We start from the raw sequence: 25,000 nt of genomic DNA on the forward strand, positions 1-25,000 counted from the left end.
ACAGAAAGATGAAAGACAATTGCTTTTCTCTCTAGAGAGAGAGAGAGAGAGAGAGAGAAAGCCAGTTGCCTTTAGCTCTCTCTCTCTCTCTCTCTCTCTCTCTCTCTCTCTCTCTCTCTCTCTCTCTCTGAGTGTGTGTTTTTATGTAGCAAGTATAGAGAGAAAGATGAATGATAATTGCTTTTCTCTAGAGAGAGAGAGAGACAGACAAACAGACAGACAAACAGAGACAGAGAGAGGGGGTTAAGAACTGCAGGAAATTTACCCCTCTGAGGTATGTGAAGTGCTTTGGTAAGGGCCTTGTTTTGAAGAAAGAAGTCGGGAGATCTTTAATTGGCAGAGGATCTCGTGGGAACGAAATGGTATTTCATACAGGAATCATATAGGACTTTTCGGGGTTAGAATTTGTTGTGAAAAGATGATAACTTTCAAGTAGAATTCGTTGTGAAAATGTGATAACTTTCTAGTGGAAATCGTTTTGAATTTGATAAGATAACTTTCCAGTAGAATTCGTCGTGAAAATCAGGTAACTTTCTAGTAGAATTCGTTTTGAAAAAACGGTAATTTTCTAGAGTTATTCGTTATGATAACTTTCTAGTAAAATAAAATAAGATAAATAAATTTGCTGTGAAAATCTTTTAGTAAATTCGTTGTGTTGTAAGATAAAATAAATTTGTTGTGAAAATAAGATCACTTTCTTGTGAAAATAACAAAATTTGTTGTGAAAATAAGATCACTTTTTAGTAGAATTCGTTGTGAAAATAAGATAACTTTCTAATAGAATTTGTTGTGAAAATAAGATCACTTCTTAGTAGAATTCGTTGTGAAAATAAGATCACCTTCTAGTAAAATTTGTTGTGAAAATAAGACAACTTTCTAGTTTCTAGTACAGTTCGTTCTGAAATTAAGATAATTCCAGTAAAATTCGTTATGAAAATAATATAACTTTCGAATAATGTAAATGAATTATATGCCCCACTTTCAGTCAGAAATATTAAAATTCATGGAGAAAGCATAATGGAAACACGTTCTTATAAGCAAAAATAAATATGATTTTCCTTTCATGTAAGTTAATTTTATCGAGGTCAAAGTCGTGCTTCATATTCTTTTCACTTTTTATATCTGAATCCAGATTTGATATTTTTTTAAATAATAATATAGGTCACTAGACAAATACAGAATTTCCCAAACAGATAGGAAATAAAAACACTCTCTTCTCATTAAAATTTTGCAAGATAAAAGGATTCATTGCCATATCACATAAATTTATCATTAATATTTGCAGTTATTCTCTTTTAACATCAGGTTAATTTTATCAGAAATGTCTAAACTTCCTTTATAATATGATTTCATAATTTTACAAGCAAACAAAATAAATTCACTCCATTATGAGTATGATTTTAAAGATAAACGGAATCACTCCCTTATCAACAAAACTCTATAAGAAGAATCAGTGTCTCTATCTATCCAGTATAATTTTATAAGCGGAACAGAAAATTCACTGATTAGACGCTTCATAAAATGGAACCTTACTGATTAGCATGTTCACTAAACAAATTCATGTTATAATCACTGAAACATCAGTAAGCAGCATGTATGTCCGTCCTATTTCACAAATAGTAAGAGGAAAAATAAAACAAAGATTAATTTCAGGCGGAATCACACAGGCAAATGATTCACACCAGAGCTATTGTTAGTGTATATATGAGCGGGGGCGTGTGCCACATGAACTATGACCTTCATTAGAAGATAACAGCCATCAAAGTCAAGTTGTAACCTCGTCGGTGCCAGTGTCTTTTGGATGTTGGTCGATGCCGATGTGAGTCATGCACCAGGCACTGGATGTTTGGTCTTTAGGGTCTGCACACAGCCTGTAATACGTAGACATACATACATTATATATATATATATATATATATATATATATATATATATATATATATATATATATATATATATATATATATATATATATATATATATATATATACATATACATATATTGGACTATACACCTCTTCCCTATAGTGGGAGTTGGTCCAGGAGATATTAACCGGTTAATTTTCAGCAGCTCTTTTGGGATGAGGCTGTCAGCACCATACTTTTCTCCGTCTTAACCGCGACTCATCGCGATCGCCTTACTGGCAGCGACCTCATTCTCTTTTGTTGAAATATATATATATATATATATATATATATATATATATATATATATATATATATTTATATTATTTATTTATTTATATTTATATATATACACATATACATATGTATTGATACATATATACACACGTATATATGTATATATATTGCATGTGTGTGTGTATGTGTGTCGCTTTAATTTTGTGTATGTACTTTTGCATGAATGTCAGCGAGTTTTGAGTGTTGAACTGCGTGAAAATTATTTTGACTAATTAGAACAATAATAATCTTTTTATTTATTTATTTATTTTTACTTTTGTAATATTCCAGCAAAAGTCAGCTTCCTTCAAAAAACCTTTCACGTCAAAACGCCTCTTAGTAAATCTAAGACCACAACAGAAATCCTTGATGAAGAATCAAACAGAAATTAGCACAAAAAACGGTCGAAATTTTCAAGAAGAAACTTTTTATCATTTATTCTTTTTTCACCAGTTCCAAAATATGATCCCGATCTATCCCCCGATGTGAAAATATTTGAAATAAGTATCATAAATCACAGGCCACGGGGAAGAGGGATAAAGGAAAAAGAAAAAAAAAGAGGAGGTTGTTTTATAAACGCTCAAATAACTTGATGGATGAAGGCTGACGCGCAGGAAAATAGATGTCATTCTTCACTATCGGGTTGAGAATGAAACGAGAGAATAAGCTTCGGAATGAGTCTGCTCTATATTGGGGAGAGAAGAGGGAAAATTCTCTCTCTCTTTTTTTTTTTTTTTTTGTATACGCTGACGGGGAACACCTTATGCCGCTGGTATCTTTAAGAAAGTATACTGGTTCCTTTGTGTTTTTATTTATGTATTCATTTTTTATGGATGTTTTACTTTTGTGTTCATTGCACTTAATGTACTTAATTTTCTTTTATTTTCTTTTCATTGGCATGGATGTTTTGTTTCATTTGCGTTTCATTTTCATTGTTTTTATGTGCCTTCCATTCTCATTTTTGCTTATTTTTTCATTTGCCTGTCAATGCCATTTTTTGTTTAATTTTTCATTTGCCTTTCATACTCATTTTATGTGTATTTTTTCATTTGCCTTTCATTCTCATTTTTTGTTTATTTTTCATTTGCCTTTCATTCTCATGTTTGTTTATTTTTTCATTTGCCTTTCATTTGCATTTTTTTATTTTTTTCATTTGCCTTTCATTCTCATTTTTTGTTTACTTTTTCATTTGCCTTTCATTCTCATTTTTGTTTACTTTATCATTTGCCATTCATTCTCATTTTATGTGTATTTCTCATTTGCCTTTCATTCTCATTTTTGTGTATTTTTTCAATTGCCTTTCATTCTCATTTTTTTGTATTTTTTCTTTTGCATGAATATTTTCAGTAGCCTATTTCACCCATTCATTTCATTTTCCTTCTGATTTAAACTATACAACAACCTACGGTTGCTACTGACATCTTGAAGAAATCACATTGTTGTTTTGTAGATATTTTTGTTCGTGTCTTTATTGTACTCATTCATTGAATTACGGAAAATATATACATTTTCTTGTTTATATACACTCCTTGTTTCGGTATCCTTAAAACATTACCTTACCGTAATAATATTTTAAAGACGGATAAAGACAATGCAATTATTGATAGTAATATATAAAAAAACTGTTTTGTTCATTGGCATGGGTATTTTGTTATATTTCTTTATTGTGCTTGGTCGGCCAACAAAAGGAATTTTTTCAATTCCGTGTACACTGACCAGGGACGTTTATATTGGCTGCAGGTATCTTTTTTTTTTTTTTTAGTGTATATGGATTTTTTTTTTCTAAACTGTACTGTACGTAATTGTTTAAATACTTAATAAAAGGTAGTCTATTTTACGTATAAACTAAAGGTTTGTTTTGTTGATTAATATAAGTTGGAGCTACAAAGACTAAAGTAACTAATTACAATAAACTGAAGATCGTCATTTGTATGTTATTAGTTTCTTTAAAGTAACTTTCCTTTTTTTCCCCATAAGTTTTATTTGTCTTTATTGCTTTCTTTTCGTTTGATTTTTGCTTTCTAATGCATATCATAAAACAGTTTTAGTTATGAGAGTGTATTTTTTTTCCGTTAAATAGAGCAAATTGTTTCAGTACACGTGGCAAAACTGTTCGTTTCTTGTAAACAGGAATAGTAGATCTTATAATTCTTGTAACAATATTTTCTTAACTCTTACTATCGCTACATGCTAAAGTATTTTGCGAATATAGTGATATATGCTCTTTCTATTGTTTTACTGTAAATACGAAGTGTTTCGTTATAGCCACTGATTGTAAATAAAAATTTTTTTACAAAACACAACTGGCAATAAAGTGAACAGTCTTCAATAAATAAAACAATAAATTGTGATAAATAGAAAAGTCTGTATTGAATCCAGTTTTCCAGAAGATCCTCCAGAAAAAAAAAATATAAAGGATGAGAAAGCCACAAAAAAAAAAAAAACGTGAAAATTCAGGCAAGTTCTCCAGCGCCATAAATCTACCGGTGAATAATAAAAACGTCAAAGGCAAAATAAGAGTAGACCTTCTGCATGGAATATAATGGCGTAGCTGGCAATGACTCTTCGTAGGCTATTTACCGAACAGTCGTACCTCTTTTTTTCTCTTTATTTTTCTCAACTTTTTTTTTTTTTTTTTTTTTTTTTTTTTTTTTTTTTTGAAGCTTCGTTTGCATTAGGTTTTTCATTTCGCCTTATGTACATTATCCCGAGGCTAATGTAAAGGTTAGCACAGGTGCTTGGTGGAAGAAGACTAAGGTTGGCAAATGCCGTGTTTGAAGGGTTGGTTTCTCTTTCTCCTCTTGTTAGTAAGTGATATGTATATGTATATACATATGTACAGTATATATATACATACACATATATACAGTATATATATATATATATATATATATATATATATATATATATATATATATATATATATATATATGTATGTGTGTGTGTGTGTGTGTGTGTGTGTGTCTGTGTCTGTGTGAATGTGTGTGTTTTTTTGGTTTATATACATGCATACACACAAATATTCAAATATGTATGTAGATATATATGTATATATATATATATAGATATATATATATATAATATATATATATATATATATATATATATATATATATATATATATATATATATATATATATATGTATGTATGTATGTATATATATATATGTATGTATGTATGTATGTATGTATACATACATATGAGACAAAAGTGTGTTAGAACCAATATCAGAGATGTCTAGATGCTATTGCGTGCTACATTTCTTATACTTTATTATGTCAAAGAAGAAAAATGTGACGATAAAGTCGTTTCTCATTTATTTTATTGGGATAGAAGCTTGTGGGTAATTTACAGCTTAATAAATTATCTCTTTTAAGTTAAAAAAAACTGTATCTATTAATATCCAGATCCCAGAAACCTAGGCAACAGCGTATTGTATGAGGATTGGTTATCATTTCTGCAACGCCAATTCATCTCTAAGTTAAAGCCTTTAAATTTCACGGTTAATTTTATTACTTTCACGCATTTTTTTTCTTAAGTAGGACATTTACACACGTTAAAATTCCAAGGCTTTATGTTGTGTTGTTCCTTGCACATTTTCCAACACGCGGCACGTTTTAGTTTTCTGCATAAGAAAACTGTTGTGCCGGCTTTGTCTGTCCGTCCGCACTTTTTTCTTTCCGCACTTTTTCTTTCCGCCCTCAGATCATAAAAACTACTGAGGCTAGAGGGCTGCAAATTGGTATGTTGATCATCCACCCTCCAGTCATCAAACATACCAAATTGCAACCGTCTAGCCTCAGTAGATTTTATTTTATTTAAAGTTAAAGTTATCCATAATCGTTCTTCTGGCAACGATATAGGACAGGCCACAACCGGCTTGTGGTTAAAGTTTCATGGGCCGCGGCTCATACAGCATTATACAGAGACCACCGAAAGATAGATTTGTTTTCGGTGGCCTTGATTATACGCTATAGCAGCTGTACAGAAAACTATATTGCGCCGATGAAACTTCGGCATATTTTTTACTTGTTTGCTAGTAAGGCTAGTGTTCTAACCATGCACGCACACACACTGTAATTTTAATAAACTTGTGAAAAGAGCTCTTAGTTTAGCGAGTCTAATGAAGTTTTGTTTCCCAACGTTGTGTCATCGCATTTTGTATGATACCAGTCGTCCTGAAATTCCTTAAAATATATAAGGCTAAATTTTCCCTTGCATGTTTGTTTACGTTACGGTGCCTGCACGTTCTTATTGTTAAAAAATAATTATGTCCCAGAACTTCTAATATCAAAATTCAATACAGAATTCATATTCCTTGCTTTAATTTTTATTTTAAATCCTTTGAAGACCTAATTTTGAAAACCGTCTGTCAGTATATATTATCATGTTTCATGTTTATGTTACCCCTAAAGAAAGAATTTGTTCACCAAAAAAATAAGTTCCACTTTAAGTGAATGAATGACCATTATAGGAAGGAAACTAGAGAGAAAATATAAAACACTGTTTCATGTAGAAATATCTTTAAACGTGCTTCTAGATGCGCTCCTTATCTGCTTGCTTTAAACGTCCTCCTAGATGCGCTTCTCATCTGCTTGCTTTAAACGTGCTTCTAGATGCGCTTCTTATCTCCTTCCTTTAACGTGCTTCTACTGTAGATGCGATTCTTATCTCCTTCCTTTAACGTGCTTCTAGATGCGCTTCTTATCTGCTTCCTTTAACGTGCTTCTAGATGCGATTCTTATCTCCTTCCTTTAACGTGCTTCTAGATGCGATTCTTATCTCCTTCCTTTAAACGTGCTTCTAGATGCGCTTCTTCTTATTATCTGCTTGCTTTGAACGTCCTTCTAGATGCGCTTCTTATCTGCTTGCTTTTAAACGTGCTTCTAGAGGGCTTCGTATCTGCTTGCTTTAAACGTGCTTCTAGGTGTGCTTCTTATCTGCTTGCTTTAAATGTGCGTCTAGATGCGCTTCTTATCTGCTTGCTTTAACGTGCTTCTAGATGCGCTTCCTCTCTGCTTGCTTTAAACGTGCTTCTTGATGCGCTTCCTCTCTGCTTGCTTTAAACGTGCTTCTAGATGCGCTTCCTCTCTGCTTGCTTTAAACGTGCTTCTTGATGCGCTTCCTCTCTGCTTGCTTTAAACGTGCTTCCTGATGCGCTTCCTCTCTGCTTGCTTTAAACGTGCTTCTTGATGCGCTTCTCATCTGCTTGCTTTAAACGTCCTTCTAGATGCGCTTCTTATCTGCTTGCTTTAAACGTCCTTCTAGATGCGCTTCTCATCTGCTTGCTCTAGGCATGCTTCTAGATGCGCTTCTTGTCTACTTGCTTTAGACGTGCTTCTAGATGCGCTTCTCATCTGCTTGCTTTAGACATGCTTCTAGATGCGCTTCTTGTCTACTTGCTTTAGACGTGCTTCTAGATGCGCTTCTCATCTGCATGCTTTAAACGTGCTTGTAGATGCGCTTCTCGTCTGCTTGCTTTAGACGTGCTTCTAGATGTGCTTCTTATCTGCTTGCTTGCAAAATCTGCATCTTTTTGGACCGCGTGCATTATGGCGAGGGTTCCGGAATGAACAGCGGGAGCCGTGTGGGTTTGGGAAGAATGGAACTATTCCCGCATTTAAGAGAGATTCAATTTCCCCCAAGATATTTACGGTATTGGAATTGCTGCCGAATGCGAATGTAGCTGGTTGTCTCGTTTCATGGGATTTAATGTTATTTTTGCGTTCTTTTGTTATGAGGTGTGGTCTTAGAAGATGCAGGAAGCATTGTTTCTTTGAAAACTCCTTTCCTTCCAGCTTTTTTAATACTTCCCCCTCCCCTCACTGTTAATTTCTTTATGAGATGTTGTGGTAGAAGATGCTGGAACCCTGTTTTCGGTTTTTAGTTTCCTGAAAAAGAAAACTGTTGTCCCGGCTTTGTCTGTTCGTCCGCACTTTACTCTGTCCGCACCTTTTTTGTCCACACTTTTACTGTCTGCAATCAGATCTTAAAATCTACTGAGACTAGAGGGCTGCAAATTGATATGTTGATCATCCACCCTCCAATCATCAAACATACCAAATTGCAGCCCTCTAGCCTCAGTATTTTTTTATTTTTTTATTTAAGGTTAAATTAACCATGATCGTGCGTCTGGCACCGCCATAGTACCAACAACACAGGCCATCACCGGGTTGTGACTGAAAGTTTCATGGGCCACGGCTGAAAGTTTCATACAGTATTATACGCTGTACAGAAAACCCGATTGCTCCGAAGAAACTTCGGCGCATTTTTTACTTGTCATTTTGGTGGAACGTAAGGCAAAAGCAAATATTTGTTCCTTATTTGGATTTGCTATCCTCAAGAAAAAGCCACTGTATACAACCAAATTTGAGTATGTAACCATTCAAGACAAACACGAAGAATGTGCCTTCTTTAACGAATATGCTATCGTTTATAATATTTGATCCTTTAAACGAAGGTACCTAAAAATTGGGCATTTGTAATGATCAGCTTCACAAAAGAATAAGTACAAAAAATAAATAAAAATAAGAATAACAAACAAAATATTACAGTTTATTTCAATTTAGAATCTGAGCATTTCCAGAGATCGTCAGATTTCGATTTGTTTCCTTCCCTTTCCCGGTTGTAAAAAAATTTCAAATGTTTACGTAAACAAGGGGTACTGATGATTGATTACTATGATGCATGGGGTGATACATGTTTATGTAAACAAGGGTAAGCTTCTATCATTCAACGGGACATTTATTGCCATATCATCATCATTATCAGTATCATGGTAATGATGGTACTTCTGAATGGTCATTGTTGAAAATTATTGAATTTGTTTTTATGTACAAAGAAGTGATCTGCTATTTACGCAATAACTAAAGTAGGTAATATTCAATGCCATACTGTAGAATTTAAATTGTGTTTAGAAAATAAAACTTTAGTTTTACCAGTTATGTTGTCAGTCATTTATACACACACACATATAACCACACACACACATACATATATATATATATATATATATATATATATATATATATATATATATATATATATATATATATATATATATATATTTATATATATATATATGTATATATATACACATATATGTATTATAAATGTTTTTGCATCAAATCCTCAGTGAACATCCATAACATATTTTAAAAATCTTTAAGATTAATATATAACCTAGCCAAAAGGATTTGTAAGACACTTTAATCATTCGATGATTTAAGTGTCTTTCAAATCCTTTTGGTTTTTGGTCATTAATATAAATCTTAAAGATATTCGAAAAGATTTAATGGAAGTTCACTTAGGGTGCTTAACATCTATTTTTCTACCATTGTTAAATCTTAAAGATTTTCTAAAAGATTTTATGGAAGTTCACTTAGGGTGCTAAGCATCTATCTATCTATCTATCTATCTATCTGTCTGTCTATTTTTGTAATGAAATAACAGTAATTTCACATATACTGTTGAGTATCACTTCAGAACTGCATAAACATGACCGGAAATCGAAGTCGTAGACTGGCTCGCAATTCGCCGGAAATTGTGAAAGATTTCATCAAACAAACATCCTGTTGTTGTTCTTTGTTGTATCGTGTTGTGTGTATTCGCTCTTTCGTCGTTGCCGAGTTGTTCTTTGTTTTGTCGTGTTGTGTTCGTGCTCTGTTTTGTTGATGCTAAAATGAATAGCTCGCAACGAATTTTGAATGACTTTTTTTTTATTTATATAATTTATTTATTCGTCCAGAAGTTATGTAAATGAAAGGAAATCCGTGGAGTGTATATGCATTTGCTATATAGCTTAACATGTATGCATATTTGCGTAAGTGTGGTTGTATATGTGTATATATGTTAATCAGTTGCAAAAGCAACATTATCATTATTATTATTGTTATTAATATTATTATTTTTCTCTATCATTCATCTTATTCGACTGGGTGGGTTTTATTGTGTTGAATTCCGGGTTACATTCTGCCTCCTTATTATTATTATTATTATTATTATTATTATTATTATTATTATTATTATTATTATTATTACTACTACTACTAATTTCATTATTATTATTATTATTATTATTATTATTATTATTATTATTATTATTATTATTATTATTATTATTATTATTATTATTACTGTAACTAAAACAGAACTATGCAGTATAAAACTTTACATTTGCTATCCATAACAATAGTATGAAACCATAAGAAACATAATTCAGTAACGCATTTCCCTTACAATTTATCCCCCGGAATCGAATCGCGATAAACATATCAAAATCATCGATAGTAAATGGGGTCTGAGAACTCGTTCCATAAACCATGAGAGTAAAATTCAGCCAAATTCCTTCCGCCCTTCCAGAGGTGTGCATATTTCTCTTCCGCTTTTCACTGGGGATACAATAATTTTTCATTAAAGTGTGCATGAGCCATTGTTTCTCGTAGCGGAGCGGCATTTTACGCCCTTCAAGATGCAAAACTTAGAGATCACTCGGTGGGAATGGAAAAAGAGAGAGAGAGAGAGAGAGAGAGAGAGGAGAGAGTGGAAGTGTGTGTGGAGTTTATGTCCAAAGTGCTCTAGTGTATGAGGAAAAAAGATATTCATATTCAGTGTTTAATATACGTCTGAGAGAGAGAGAGAGAGAGAGAGAGAAATTGGAAGTGTGTGTGTGGAGTTTACGCCCAAAGTGCGCTAGTGTATGAGAAGAAAAGATATTCACTTTTAGTATTTATTCTACGTCTGAGAGAGAGAGAGAGAGAGAGATTGGAAGTGTGTGTGGAACATAAGTCTTGAGTGTGCTAACGGGTAAGGCTGGTGTATGAGAAAAAGAATATACATTTTCAGTGTTTAATCAGAGAGAGAGAGAGAGAGAGAGAGAGAGAGAGAGAGAGAGAGAGACCTGCAGTGGCGTGAAGGCGTGAGAAAAAGAAAATATTCATTTGTGAAGTTTGTGATACTTTGGAGAAAGGGAGGGAGAATATATTCTGCCAAGTAATGCAAGTGTATGAGAAAAAGAGTATAAATCTGAGAGAGAGAGAGAGAGAGAGAGAGAGAGAGAGAGAGAGAGAGAATGTTTTCCGGGAAAGGGAATAACAAAAAGAATATACCTTTGAGAGAGAGAGATTGCCGGGGAAAAGGAAATAGTTGTCTTTAGCCATAAGAGCCAATGATTAACGTGAATGTTTTGTTTATTTACAGATGTTTCTGCCTTCCGGAAGAGTTTGACAAGTAAGTGTTGTTGTAACAAAGTTTTCATTTCCTTTACTCTGCATGCAAGTTAAAGTTAAGAGTAGGTGTTACAAGTACACCGTTCCCAACCGTTAACAATCCCTCCTGAAAGCACTTTTTTTTTATTTTGCTTTTAGTAACAATTGTAATATCCGTCAAGGGATTATATTTCCTTTGCTATATGAACCAACAGGTTATATATATCATAAACCCGTTGCATTTTTTATTTTAGATAAAATGTACATAAATGCAATGAACTTGACAGTCATTTGCTGGCAAGCGTAAACGACGGTTCTTCAAAAGGTTGTTAATCCAGCTGTGGGTAAAAAAAAAAAAGTCACATTAAGATTAAACGAGGTTACTTGGTCTGCATAAGGGCAAAGTTGTTACTGTGATGAGAAGCTTTCAGCTTTACACTTCCTGAAAATTAATGACAAAAAAGAGATATCGTGTTTAACATTAATGAACATTAGGAATGAAATAAACTCACCTAATACATAGACACACACACACAGTATATATATACATATATATATATATATATATATATATATATATATATATATATATATATATATATATATATATATATATATATATATATATATATATATATATATATATATATATATATATATATATATATATATATATAATACAGTATATATGTATATGTGTGTGTTGTTCAAACTTCTCTATATTTATTATGTTTTCATTTGTTTACACATGTGCACACAAGCAAATCCACGTGAATGCACAAAGTAATGCACGTTCATATGAATACAGACAGACGAAGTTTTGCATAAAAATAAAATCATGCAGTGTTTCAAAATATCTTCAACTATTTCTCTGATTTTTGCTTACATTACGAGTAATTTGAACTAAAAATAGCCTTGTTTTTGAACATTTTTGCATGTAGTCTTTAGTAAAGTGAACGTACTTCACTCCGTGCTAGACAGAAACCGATAAACCATCGCGCGGCGGACCCCGAGGCATCAGGCCGTAAGAGCTTAAATGGCTTATGGACCCAGAACTGCGTCAGAAATAACAGCCAACAATGGGATCAGATCCTTTGCAGGTGGTCGCGGAGCCGACTCACAATTGAGAAACCGACCAATAAACAAGCTTCCTCGGTTCATGGAAGGCAGTCTTCCCCTCCCCTCCCCTCTCCCTCCATTCCAACCTCCAAACTCCAACTCCCTCCTCCTCCCTATCCCCCGGGCAAACAGAAAGGCTGCTACTACTACCACCACCAGCAGAAGGCAAATAGAATCCGGCTAGGAATCTGTTTAATAGATTCCTAACGGGATTCCGAAGTGTGCCCACAAATAAACTCGGGCGGGCCCCGGACGTAATTCTAGATCTATGCAAAGCTTCCAGCAATGTCTTCCGAAGCTCGAGAATTATAGAGTCAGGGGCGTCTGGCTCTGCTGAGCGGCGGCGGCGGTGGTGTTGCTAGTTGCAGCAGAGGGGGAGGCGGCGGCAGTCCTTGCTGGCAATGAATTATTGTTGGCTTTGGTGTTGTTTTTCTTGTTGTTCTTATTTTTGTTGCTGTTTGTATGCAAGGTTTTAGAATTGACGTAGTTTTTTTTTTTATCTCGCTATTTTCAGTTCAGTCTTTGCATGTATGGGATCTTGCTACCTGAAAGTGTTGTTTCGGTTAGAGCATCTTTTGCAAGCGCGAATTGGTCCAACTTGTAAATGATGCTTTTCTTTGCACGTTTGTTTGTTTGTTTTTTTTCTATTATATATATATATATATATATATATATATATATATATATATATATATATATATATATATATATATATATATATATATATATATATATATATATATGTTGCTGGTCAATGCTTGCATGGGCCTTCCTCTTTATAGTTAGCGTTGATGCTTTTCTTTATGCTTATTTTACTCTGGCAGTTATAGTTATACATACACACACACACACACACACACACACACACACATATATATATATATATATATATATATATATATATATATATATATATATATATATATATATATATATATATATATATATGTGTGTGTGTGTGTGTGTGTGTGTGTGTGCACATACATACATATCTATATATATATATATATATATATATATATATATATATATATATATATATATATATATATAATATTATACTATATATTATATATATATATATATATATATATATATATATATATATATATATATATATATATATATATATATATTATATCTATAAAATTCCCTGTCTTTCCTTGTTCAGCAAATACTCTCAGCAAGGCATTTTATAATTTCTTGAATTCTCATTTTACATGGAATTATCCTTTATTTTATAGTAGTCGGAACTGAAAATACAATAACTTAAAAACTACGTGAAAACAAAAGTTTAAGGTAACATTCTAACCTTATTTCCAAAGAATGTATCGATGAGGAACTTAATATATTTATCACATACACATGTATAAGGATCATATAACAATGTAGGTTGTTTACTATAAGGAAATATAATGAAATTTTTAAAGTAATTTCATCAGTAGAAAATACAAATGCTTTATGAAAGAAGCCTCAACATTTTTGCTGGATCCATTGGAGAAAAACATGACCCAAATTTCATGAGAGAAATTTTTTATCCACAAAACCATTATGAGATTGAAAATCAGCTTCATATTTTGGGGAACAAAAAAATAATTGATATTGTTGCGAGAGCAATTTGCCGAAGAAATTTGAAGGCAACACTATGAAAATTAAATGGAAAATAAAGTTAATATTTTATACAGTAAATTTTCAAGGTGAATGCTGATGACAAAACTAGTTAGGGAGAGAAGTAATGTTTAATGCAATGAAACAATTATATTATATGCAATTATGTGAAATGTAATGAAACATCTTTATCATATGTAATAATGTTAAATGCAATAAAAAAGTTATATGTAATAATATGAAATTCCATAAAGCAATATCATTATGATAATTTTAAATGCAGCAAAAAATTGTATAATTTTAATAATGTGTTTGTGATGGAACATTTAAACATTTCGGTAAAATAAAAGGCACTATTTGTGACCTTGAAGATAAACGCTGAAGGATTTTTAAGCAGAAACTGAAAATAAAAATGTGAAAATTCATGAATGATTTTATAGTTTTGTACAGAAAAAATAAAGCGATTTCTGACGAATATACAAACGGGCATAATGCCCTAATGATGAATGTAAAGTGATCTGAAACAAAAACAAAAAATCTTAATAAACAATATTTTTGCGCAGGAAACCTTAAAGGTGAATGCTGAAGTTGTTGCAACAGAAGGGGGCAAAGAAAAAAAGCAGGGGGAAAAATCCCAAAATGATGAATATTTTTGGAAAGGAGATTTTAAAGTCGAATGCTGAAGGAGAGGTAAAAAGAATGAGAAGAAAAAGAGAGGATTAGAAAGATCAAAATATTAATCAGGATTAGTGTGTATAATGATATTTTTTCTTGTTTGGTTTGCGTCTCTGAATTCGTCTCTGTGTGAATATTAATGGTTTTACCCTTCTGATTTTTAATATGTTTTATATCCCGTTCAGTATTCGTCCCTAATATCTTCTTCATAAACTGTATTTTATGAAAAAAATATTAGGGTCAAATACAGTAGGGGATATAAAACATATTAGAAATCATAACTGTAGAAATATTAATATTCATACAAAGCAGAATTCATAGACGCAAACCGGGTAACAACAACAAAACAAAAAAATAACAATATACACACTAATCCTTAGTGATGCCAATTACGCATATTCTTCAGCCGTATCATACGAGCAGCTTAGCGTAATTAAACGGCGCATTTCACCTTTGATGGTTTATAACATCAAAGGCGGCAGGTTGCATGATCGCTGTCGAGGATCAAGGGCGATTAATTTGAGCCTGATGCTAATGACAACCTTTTTTAGCCCGGCTCACCTGTAAATCTGTTATGGATGACGCGCGTGAACGCATTTGGCCGCGTACGGTTTTGCTAGTGTACGGAAGTTTACGTGTGCATTAGCGTAGCATATATATATATATATATATATATATATATATATATATATATATATATATATATATATATATATATATATATATATATATATATATAATCTACTGGTCACTTTTTATCAGGTCGGCATCGTGACCTCGTCCTGATTACTCAGGATGCGGGCTCGATTCTCGCTATATATAAATCAGAATTACTTCATATTTCTTTCATTTGGATCGAAGTCTTTGTAGTGACAAGCGTATCTAAAAAATATATATTGAGGATTCGATATATATATATAGTTAAGAGGGAATTAATGGTTATTAAATATATATATATATATATATATATATCAGAATTACTTCATATTTCTTTCATTTGGATCGATTTGTATGATATATATATATATTATATATATATATAAAAAAATATATATATATATATATATATATATATAATATATATATATATATATATATATATATATATATATAAATATATTTGATATATATATATATATACATATATATATGTATATGTATAGTATATATATATATATATATGGATATATATCATACCTACATATATATAAATATATACATATATATACACATACATCCACACATACATACATACATACATACATACACACACATCCACAAACATGAAGACGCGGCCACCCACCATCCCAGTGTCCAGCGAGAATCCAAAAGCCCGTCAGAAGGGAATAAAGAAATAACACACGAGGCAGTCGAGACTTCTCTATCTTATCTCAACCCTCGCTTCTCTCGTTTTTCTCCGGCGCTCTGTTCTTTGGTCCCGGTTGAAAGTTATGGCCGTATAAACTGGTCCGCCAGTGCGTATTTTACTTTCGAACTGTCCAGGCGCAGTCGGGATAACCTCTGTTTCCCCCCCCGCGTTCCGTCGGCGTGTGTGTCTGTGCGTTCCACCCATCCACTCTGTCCGCGAATTCGCCGGCAATAATTCATGATGAGGTGGATTAGAGTCTCTCTCTCTCTCTCTCTCTCTCTCTCTCTCTCTCTCTCTCTCTCTCTCTCTCTCTCATTAACCGGGTTACCTTTCACAAGTATATACATTGTCTTCGTTGTAGAAACCAGACATTTTATAATTGTTATTGATCTCTCTCTCTCTCTCTCTCATTATATAGTGCTATAATTACTGTCTCTCTCTGCCCCGTCTTTAAAGTTCCAAAGTCTCTCTCTCTCTCTCTCTCTCTCTCTCTCTCTCTCTCTCTCTCTCTCTCTCTCTCTCTCTCTCTCTCTCTCTGACAGAGTAACCTTGAACAATTACATTCATTATCTTTCTTTTGAAAGCCAACAAGTCTGAAATTATTCTCTCTCTCTCTCTCTCTCTCTCTCTCTCTCTCTCTCTCTCTCTCTCTCTCTCTCTCATATTAAGGGTAACCTTTCACAATTACATCCATCTTTCTTTCTTTTGGAAACTGCACATTTTAAGATTATTTTCGACTCTCTCTCTCTCTCTCTCTCTCTCTCTCTCTCTCTCTCTCTCTCTCTCTCTCTCTCTCTCTCTGGAAACGTTTTGTAGTTACATCCATTATTTTTCTTATGAAAATTAAAAATTTTATAATTGTTTCGACTCCTCTCTCTCTCTCTCTCTCTCTCTCTCTCTCTCTCTCTCTCTCTCTCTCTCTCTCTCTCTCTCATCTACCTACCTCCTTATTTCCTGGATCGTCTACTAAATCATCGGCCGTCTCATTATAACCGAAATACCTGTTAATTACAACACAGATGCTGCTGCCTGAAATATTATCTCTAACGGATAATAATTAAATGCATCGCTAATGACCTCTTTCTTGTCGCTGATGTTTTTCCACTTCGTCGTATTCGTCATCTAATTTTATTTTCTTCTTTATTGTCGTTTTTACTACTGCCAAACGCTTATTAGTTTTCATGATTGTATTGACTGCATATGAACCTTAAAGTTATAGTCATGTAATGCTGTATAATGTATATATATATATATATATATATATATATATATATATATATATATATATATATATATATATATAATATTTATATATTCATGTATGTATTATCTATATGTGCATATATAATTGTTGTTTAATGCCAAGTTTGGTCCATTATAGTAAGCTAACAATCAGGTACATAAACGCTGCTTCTTTTTCTGTGAGAGGGAGATTGAAACCACTGAGTTACTGAAGTTATAATTATAAATATATATATATATATATATATATATATATATATATATATATATATATATATATATATATATAAATACTGTATATATATATCAGAACCGCCCCCCCACAACAGATTACCCCCTCCATCTCTTAAACAAAGCATGAAACATCTCAGGCATGCACCGCGGCATATATCACAATGTCCCTAATGCACTCCGCTTCCGCGAAAATTATCATAAAATTTAAACTCCAGTATTGTGTTTTACGTTGTCCTTAACCGTCCCGGACTCGGAGGCACTTCATTGTGCTGGGGGAATGGCGCGCGAGAACAACGGGACATTTCTAGGAAGTTCCTAGATGGCGCTATCTGTCCCGTGAAGCGTGAGGAAGTGAGTAGCACTTCGAGGAAGAGTAGACGGTCTCATTTGGGATATCTTCCACCCACCCACCCCCCAACCAACTCCCCAAAATGAGGACAGATTGTGCGTTTGCCTGCGTTCTCTAAAATCCTTTTTGCAAAGTGGCTTTCGTTTTTGTGGTAGGTAAGGAGTGGCTTCACGTTGGGTTTAAGGAAATTACTTTCTTCCTCAAGTTATTCAGTGTTTAATTTTATTTTTCTTCCTATCTATTTTTAAAACAGATATTCTTCTCCTCTGTCTAATTTTATTTTATACATTTACTTGATCGTCTAATAACATTTATGTTCTTTTTTATATATGAATGCGGGTAGTTAAAATTTCTTTTCTTTTGTTTCGCCATCGAAGAAAGTAAATGATACTTTTGTGTTGATACCCATACCAGTTATTGGATTAATATATATATGTATATATATGTGTGTGTATGTATATATGTATATATATATATATATATATATATATATATATATATATATATATATATATATATACACACACACACACACACACACACACACACACACACACACACGCACTACGAACATGCGCAGCTATCAGCTCCCTGATCACGTACTCTGTATAATCATAGATATGGTTTAACAACCACAGCACCAAACTAATGTTTTATTTATGAAACAGAAGACAAATCTATTTCCATTCAATAGGCTCCGTTCATTTGGTTCACGGTTTCCCAATTTATACAAATCATAAATCAAGTTAATGATTCCGTTCTTGACAGAAGACAATAAAAATATCTGAATGACAAAATATATGATGTTATTGGCCATTATGATAAGGAATAGTGATAATATTTCACCTGATGCGTTAATGCTGACATCGCATTTCCTGAAATATTAATGAAAAAATGTCCATAAATACCGATAGATTAGGACGTAGGAAGTGTCATAATTTAGGTTAAAATAAATCAATAATAAAGGAACAATGGTTATGGACAAAAATCATAGTTTTCATTAGGATAAGATTAAAATAATTTTTTTTTTTTGTTAAAAGAAACATCACCCGTAATGTAAAACCCGAAATTCTTCAGAATAAAACTAAACTAAATCCACTTTTAAGAAACATGATTTTTAAGAAGAAATCTTTATAAGAAAGGCAAAATTAGCTCATTGTAAAGAAACATAAATTCTCAAAAGAATGTTTTCAATCAAAATTCAAAGGAAAACTAAAACATATTTTTAAGAAACGTGAGTTAAAACAAAAATCTTTAGAATAAATGCAAAATTAGCCCCTTATGAATAAACATATTATCAAAAGAATATCTTTAATAAAAGTTGAATAAACTCATTTGAAGGAGACTTGAATTATGGAAATGTCTTTAGGATAAAACTAAAATAAAATCGTTTATAAAAGGAACCAGAGCGCTGAGAATGATGGAGGGTAAAGACTTTGCCCTCTTTAAAAACACAACACCTCCGAGATTTACATTGCTCTCCATGACAAGTTTTTGTGTGTGTGTGTGTGTTTTTTTATTTTCTTTTTGGTAACTTCAACTTTACCTTTTCAGAACTTAGGAAAGCTGGAACTAAGTTTGGCAAAAGTCTCTGTTGACCCCAACTGGCAAGGGCCACGGGAGGGTCTTATCCAACCTGGATTATTTAATGAAAAAATGTACTTTTGCACGTTTCAGAAATGTCCCTTCCTTAATTAAGAAAAACTTTCCAGCAGAAACAGTAAGTACACAGAAGTACTCACACACACACACACACACACACACACACACACACACACACACACACACATATATATATATATATATATATATATATATATATATATATATATATATATATATATATATATATATATATATATATATATATATATATATATATATATATATACTCGTTTATACATACACTTAACCACAAAGAAAATGAAACTCTGGGTGTGATAAATCCTGACTGGCTTCAGCTTTTATCCAAGCCATTTTCAATATACTTTGTAAAGTTGAAAGTAAATGTAAGCAAGAGTAAGTTTAAAAGGGTATATGCAAACTTGACAAATGGGCCAATTAATATTGATGCGGATGGTAGAAGAATAGAAGCAACAGATTCGCATAAGTATTAAAGGGTAAATATATTGGATGATGACAGGGAGAGAGAAGAGTTGAGTCAGGAATATGTCAAGCAAGGAAAGAGGCAGGAATGCAAAAGGTAGGGAGAAAGCCTGGAACGTATATTGAAGCCAAGGTTGGAACATGTAAATGGACGTTTGAACCAACTCTCCTCTATGGAAGTGAAGTGTGGATGCTGAATGTGAATGAGGGTAAACGGCAGAAGCTATATACGAATTGTTAATGGAGTATATGTGAAATAAGAACTGAAAGGGTAAGAAATATAGAGACATGCTGAAGTGAGTAAGAGGGTAGTGTAGGTAAAAGGTTGGATTAGAGTGTTTTGAGATGTTTTGGTCATGCACGAAGAATGGGGGATCATAGGTCGTGGTAAGCGTGTACATTTCGAAAGTAATTGGTTAGAAGGAGGAGGAGGAAGACCTAGACAGAGTTGGATAGATTGGGCGAAATAGGTAATTTTAATAAGGAGCCTCAGCATCTACGAAGCGAGATTGTGCAATATAGTGTTAAATGGGACAGGCAGTGTTAGGACTCAACGCGCTGCTGATGAACCCGTTTTGCAAGGACACGAAACATCCGAAGTTATGGAAGTTTTTTGCACGAGGGGTTCATCCGCGATTCAGCAGGTGAAGTATGAATTTGACAATGATCATAGATTTGTCTTTTCTAGGGAGCCATCCCCAGTTAAGGGAAAAAGCGTAATGTTGGAAAAAAATTTTTTGCTCATGTGCGTGTTAGAGAGAGAGAGAGAGAGAGAGAGAGAGAGAGAGAGAGAGAGAGAGAGAGAGAGAAAATGGATAAACAAATTAATTAGATATTGGGTTAATCTTATGATAAGAATAATTATGGCTGAAATAAATTGTAGAAAATAAATTTCAGAGCAACCAACGTTTTCATCAACGTTCCCCCAAAAAATAGATGAAGTTGTAATATAAAAAAAAAGATGATGGGAACAAATGAAACGAACGGAAATAAATTTCCAAGATTTCCAATAACATTTTCATCAGCGTTTCAATTTGTCTGAACATAAATGGCACTTGAGAGCTGCGAATGCATTTTCCATTTTCACTATGTAATTGTGCCCGAGTGAGTTGTCCATAAATGAAATATATTGAAAATGAAAAGATTCGACGCACACACACACACACACACATAACGATTAATGGCAAATGGTTGCAAATTGATATATCTTCGTTGCTGTGATTTCATTAGCTGGAATTAAACTAATTCCGTACTGTTTCATTCAGTTTGGTAATAATACTTTTATTACGGATTTCTCTTTACTGATACGTGCATTTACTTTCCTTCATATTTTGGGTTTTTTATTCTCTTGTTCTTTTCGTATGAATGGATACTCTTTTATCATTATCGCCATTATTTCACCTCTCCCCTCCCCCCACGCACCATCATCATCACTATCAGTGTCCCCCCCGCCCCTGGGACACTAGCTACATCATCGTGATCATTGTCATCATCATCTATTTTGAATTTTTCCTATATACCTTTATTGGATATTTTCCTATATACAGTATATGTATATATATATATATATATATATATATATATATATATATATATATATATATATATATATATATATATATATATATATATATATATATATATATATATATATATATATATATATATATATATATATATATATATATATATATATATATATATAGTTTTCTTCCATCATGTAATGCACGTGGTGCTTACTTCATCTCTAACAGTTTTTCCTGAAAGAGCCCGTGCTGGCTTCCTAGCACTACACCAATATCAACACCGGCCTTATAAAAAAAAAACAAAAAAGTTAATTATTTCATGTGTTGCATTATAAAAACATTCTAACTAGCCGAGTTTTTCCTCCAAAAAAACTGTGTTGGTACAAATATCCACCAAGAACTTTTTTTTTTTTTTTTTAACGGCGAATACCGGTTTATCGTAAGACCTAAAAAAAAAAGAATGATCATATTTGGTCTGCGTCCTTCACATATAGTAACAAATATTTCCTTCCCTGGCTATTGTTGTAAGCACCTAAATAACCTTTTTTTGATGACAGTACTGGATCCACATCCATGTTCTTTGATGACGTATTCATCAAAGGGTTACACGAACATTTTCAGAGGCCAAGGTATTTTTTTTAAAGCGCACAGATTCATAGATAATTTATAGATTTATGGATAATTCAAACGCAAGTGACACTGACAACATGTAGACTTTTTTTTGCTTTTGATCCTGCGTTTCTGTGTTGTTGTTGTCATTCGACAAATAAACAATAAAATCTGTCCTGTGTTACACCAAAGGTATGTTCTAGCGGGTAATGTACAGCGGCCACTATGTAGGGATATGAATAGAATTTCTTTTGTCAGTCGTCAGTGTTATCAAAAAAAGAAAAAAAGATTAAAAATATGCATAGTAACTATTATGTTAAATTCCCTGAAATAAAATAAGAACGTTTCATACGTATGCATTCATGTAAGCATATATGCATAGTAACTCATTATGCTTATACATAAAGTATTTTCGCTCTGTTGTGTTGGAAATTCCCTGTAAAGCAGGGCGGTATGGATGCTTGGGAATTGTGTTGGAAATTCATTGCAAAGCAAAGTGATACGGATGCTTGGGAATATTAGTTATTCTCTTTATTTGTTACGAATACCCGCAATATTCGATATTCAGCAAAAGATTTCATTTGTAACATTTTCAGTTGAAATGGTTCAAATGTCTCACCACTTGAATTTATTCTGGCGATGTAACCTGGTATCTCAAAGCCCTATTACTTTTGTTATGATGCAATCATTTGTTTCACTAAATTCCTTTGGCTATATATATATGATGACTCCCAGTTTCTATTACTTGTGAATATTGATGCACTTGGTGGTCTCACAAGTTGTGTTATTTTCAAGCAATGTCTCTACCTGTTATTCTGAATTTTTCTCACCTGGTGCAATCACTGGTTTTACTAATTGCTTTTCCCTGTAAGCAATAGGGTACATCCTGTGTCCTCATTCCTCCTTATAAGAAAAAAATTTTTGGCTGTTTTCACCAATTGTTTATATTAGTACAAATGTGCAACCGCTTTTTTTAATGCAATAAACATGTAAAATCAAAGTGAGATAACCGCAGAAGTAGCCAGAATAACTAATAAGGAATTGTTAATCAAGCGCATCTTAATAAAAACAATTACATTTAAGCCTCATTTGAATTACAAGGCGATTTCACAAGAAATTAGCGAATGATATCCAAGTTTATTTTCATCTTTGGCTGGTCATGACTCAGGTGGACGAGAGCAAATCTCCTTTCCTATCAATAAAAATGTAAATTTCCTTGAACCAAAGGAAAAAAAGTACAATCTAAAAATGCAACCTGAAGTACGAAAAAAATTCTGAAAGCCATTTTTCACTAGAAAATATTTAAATAAGAATAAATTTTACACACACACACACACACACACACACGCACGCACACACACACTTACAAAAAACATAGAATGTTCAGCAGATATCACTTGTGATCAGGTTTGCGAAATGATATTTAAGCATGAAAAGATTATCAGTATTGCATGAAATGTCTGCCTTGTTAATTTCAAACCCTACATTTTTTTTCATACATTTTTCTGCTTGACACCAAATGAAATTAATATCTTCTCTTGACATAAGCAATTGAGTTTGCTTTGTATTATAACCAGGTTTTTATTAAAACATGAAGAACCACATGTATTGTAAGACCCAGGAATGAATTGGTGACTGAACACCAGGAAATTAAAAGTTCTAAGTATCACAATGTAAATGCCTTTAAAAAGGCAATAAGTCCAGTATTTGCCTTGCGAATCAGAAAAAAAAGAAAATAAAAAATAGAACAGATAAGTAAATTCTTAAGGAATTCTCAAAGAACTCCCAGCATTCTTATTTCACATTTGTCCCCATAAATCTACATACATGGGCAACACTTAAATAAACGCTATCTCCTTATTTATGCCGCTGGTTTTAATTACCGTTCGTTTGTGTTACCGCGAAAAGAATGAAGGGCCTTTGGAAATAGCGTCCCGATTCCATTAGAAGTTAGCTCATTAAACTGTTGAAGATGGAGAGAGAGAGAGAGAGAGAGAGAGAGAGAAAAGATACGAGATTGAGAGTTAATCTAAATGGCATTCGCGAGTACTTCTCTTAAGGATCGACGGAGTTGCTTCCCTAAGGGATGGCCAGGCATTCAAGAGGGTTTCTGGGATAAAAATACCTCTTTATAGGATTTGACTTGTTTTTACAGCTGCGGCTGAGTCGGTTTTTACCCTTTTATTTTGCTGAGAGAGAGAGAGAGAGAGAATAAAAGATAATCAGTAAGATATTTGTTTATGCTTATGATGAGAATAGCCATGGCTAAAATGAATTTTAGAAAATAAATTTCAATTCAACCAACGTTTCCATCAGCTTTTTTAAAAAGAATATTTTCTTTCATAGATTGAGTGATGATATATTTGTAAAATATGTTTTAGAAGTAGAGAGAGAGAGAGAGAGAGAGAGAGACGTCCATCGGTGTTACCTATGGAATGTTACAAGGATCCCAATTGCATTGTATCATTCTGAGATAAAAATTCCACTTTACCGGATTTGACTTGGTTTACAGACTTCTAAGATATACTTAACTTTTTTCTGGTGCAGCTAAGTCACAGTTTATCTTTTCAATTTACTTAAGGAGAGAGACAGATAGAGAGTCTTTAAGTGTGTAGTTCGTACTTATATCATTTTTACATATGGAAGTTCCGTGTATCTAAATTAAACTGACACAGTATGACGTAGTTGATGATCAGCTCGCCAACTTCGTTGTCAAGACTTTAGTTTTCTGTAAAAGAAAGCTACTGGAATGGCTTTGTCTGTTCATCCGCACTT

At 32.8% G+C, this 25,000-nt stretch overlaps 1 protein-coding gene across 1 annotated transcript in view; it reads left to right on the forward strand.

Moving 5' to 3' along the window:
- The window catches only part of LOC136830757 (uncharacterized), a 612,586-nt gene that overhangs the window by 540,441 nt on the left and 47,145 nt on the right, over positions 1-25,000 (forward strand). The window contains exon 4 of the mRNA XM_067090627.1: positions 11,381-11,410. The gene's annotated coding sequence lies outside the window, so the exon portion shown is untranslated. The remainder of the gene's footprint in view (positions 1-11,380; positions 11,411-25,000) is intronic.

Source organism: Macrobrachium rosenbergii, chromosome 47 (assembly GCF_040412425.1).
Source record: "Macrobrachium rosenbergii isolate ZJJX-2024 chromosome 47, ASM4041242v1, whole genome shotgun sequence".
Lineage (NCBI taxonomy): Eukaryota > Metazoa > Arthropoda > Malacostraca > Decapoda > Palaemonidae > Macrobrachium > Macrobrachium rosenbergii.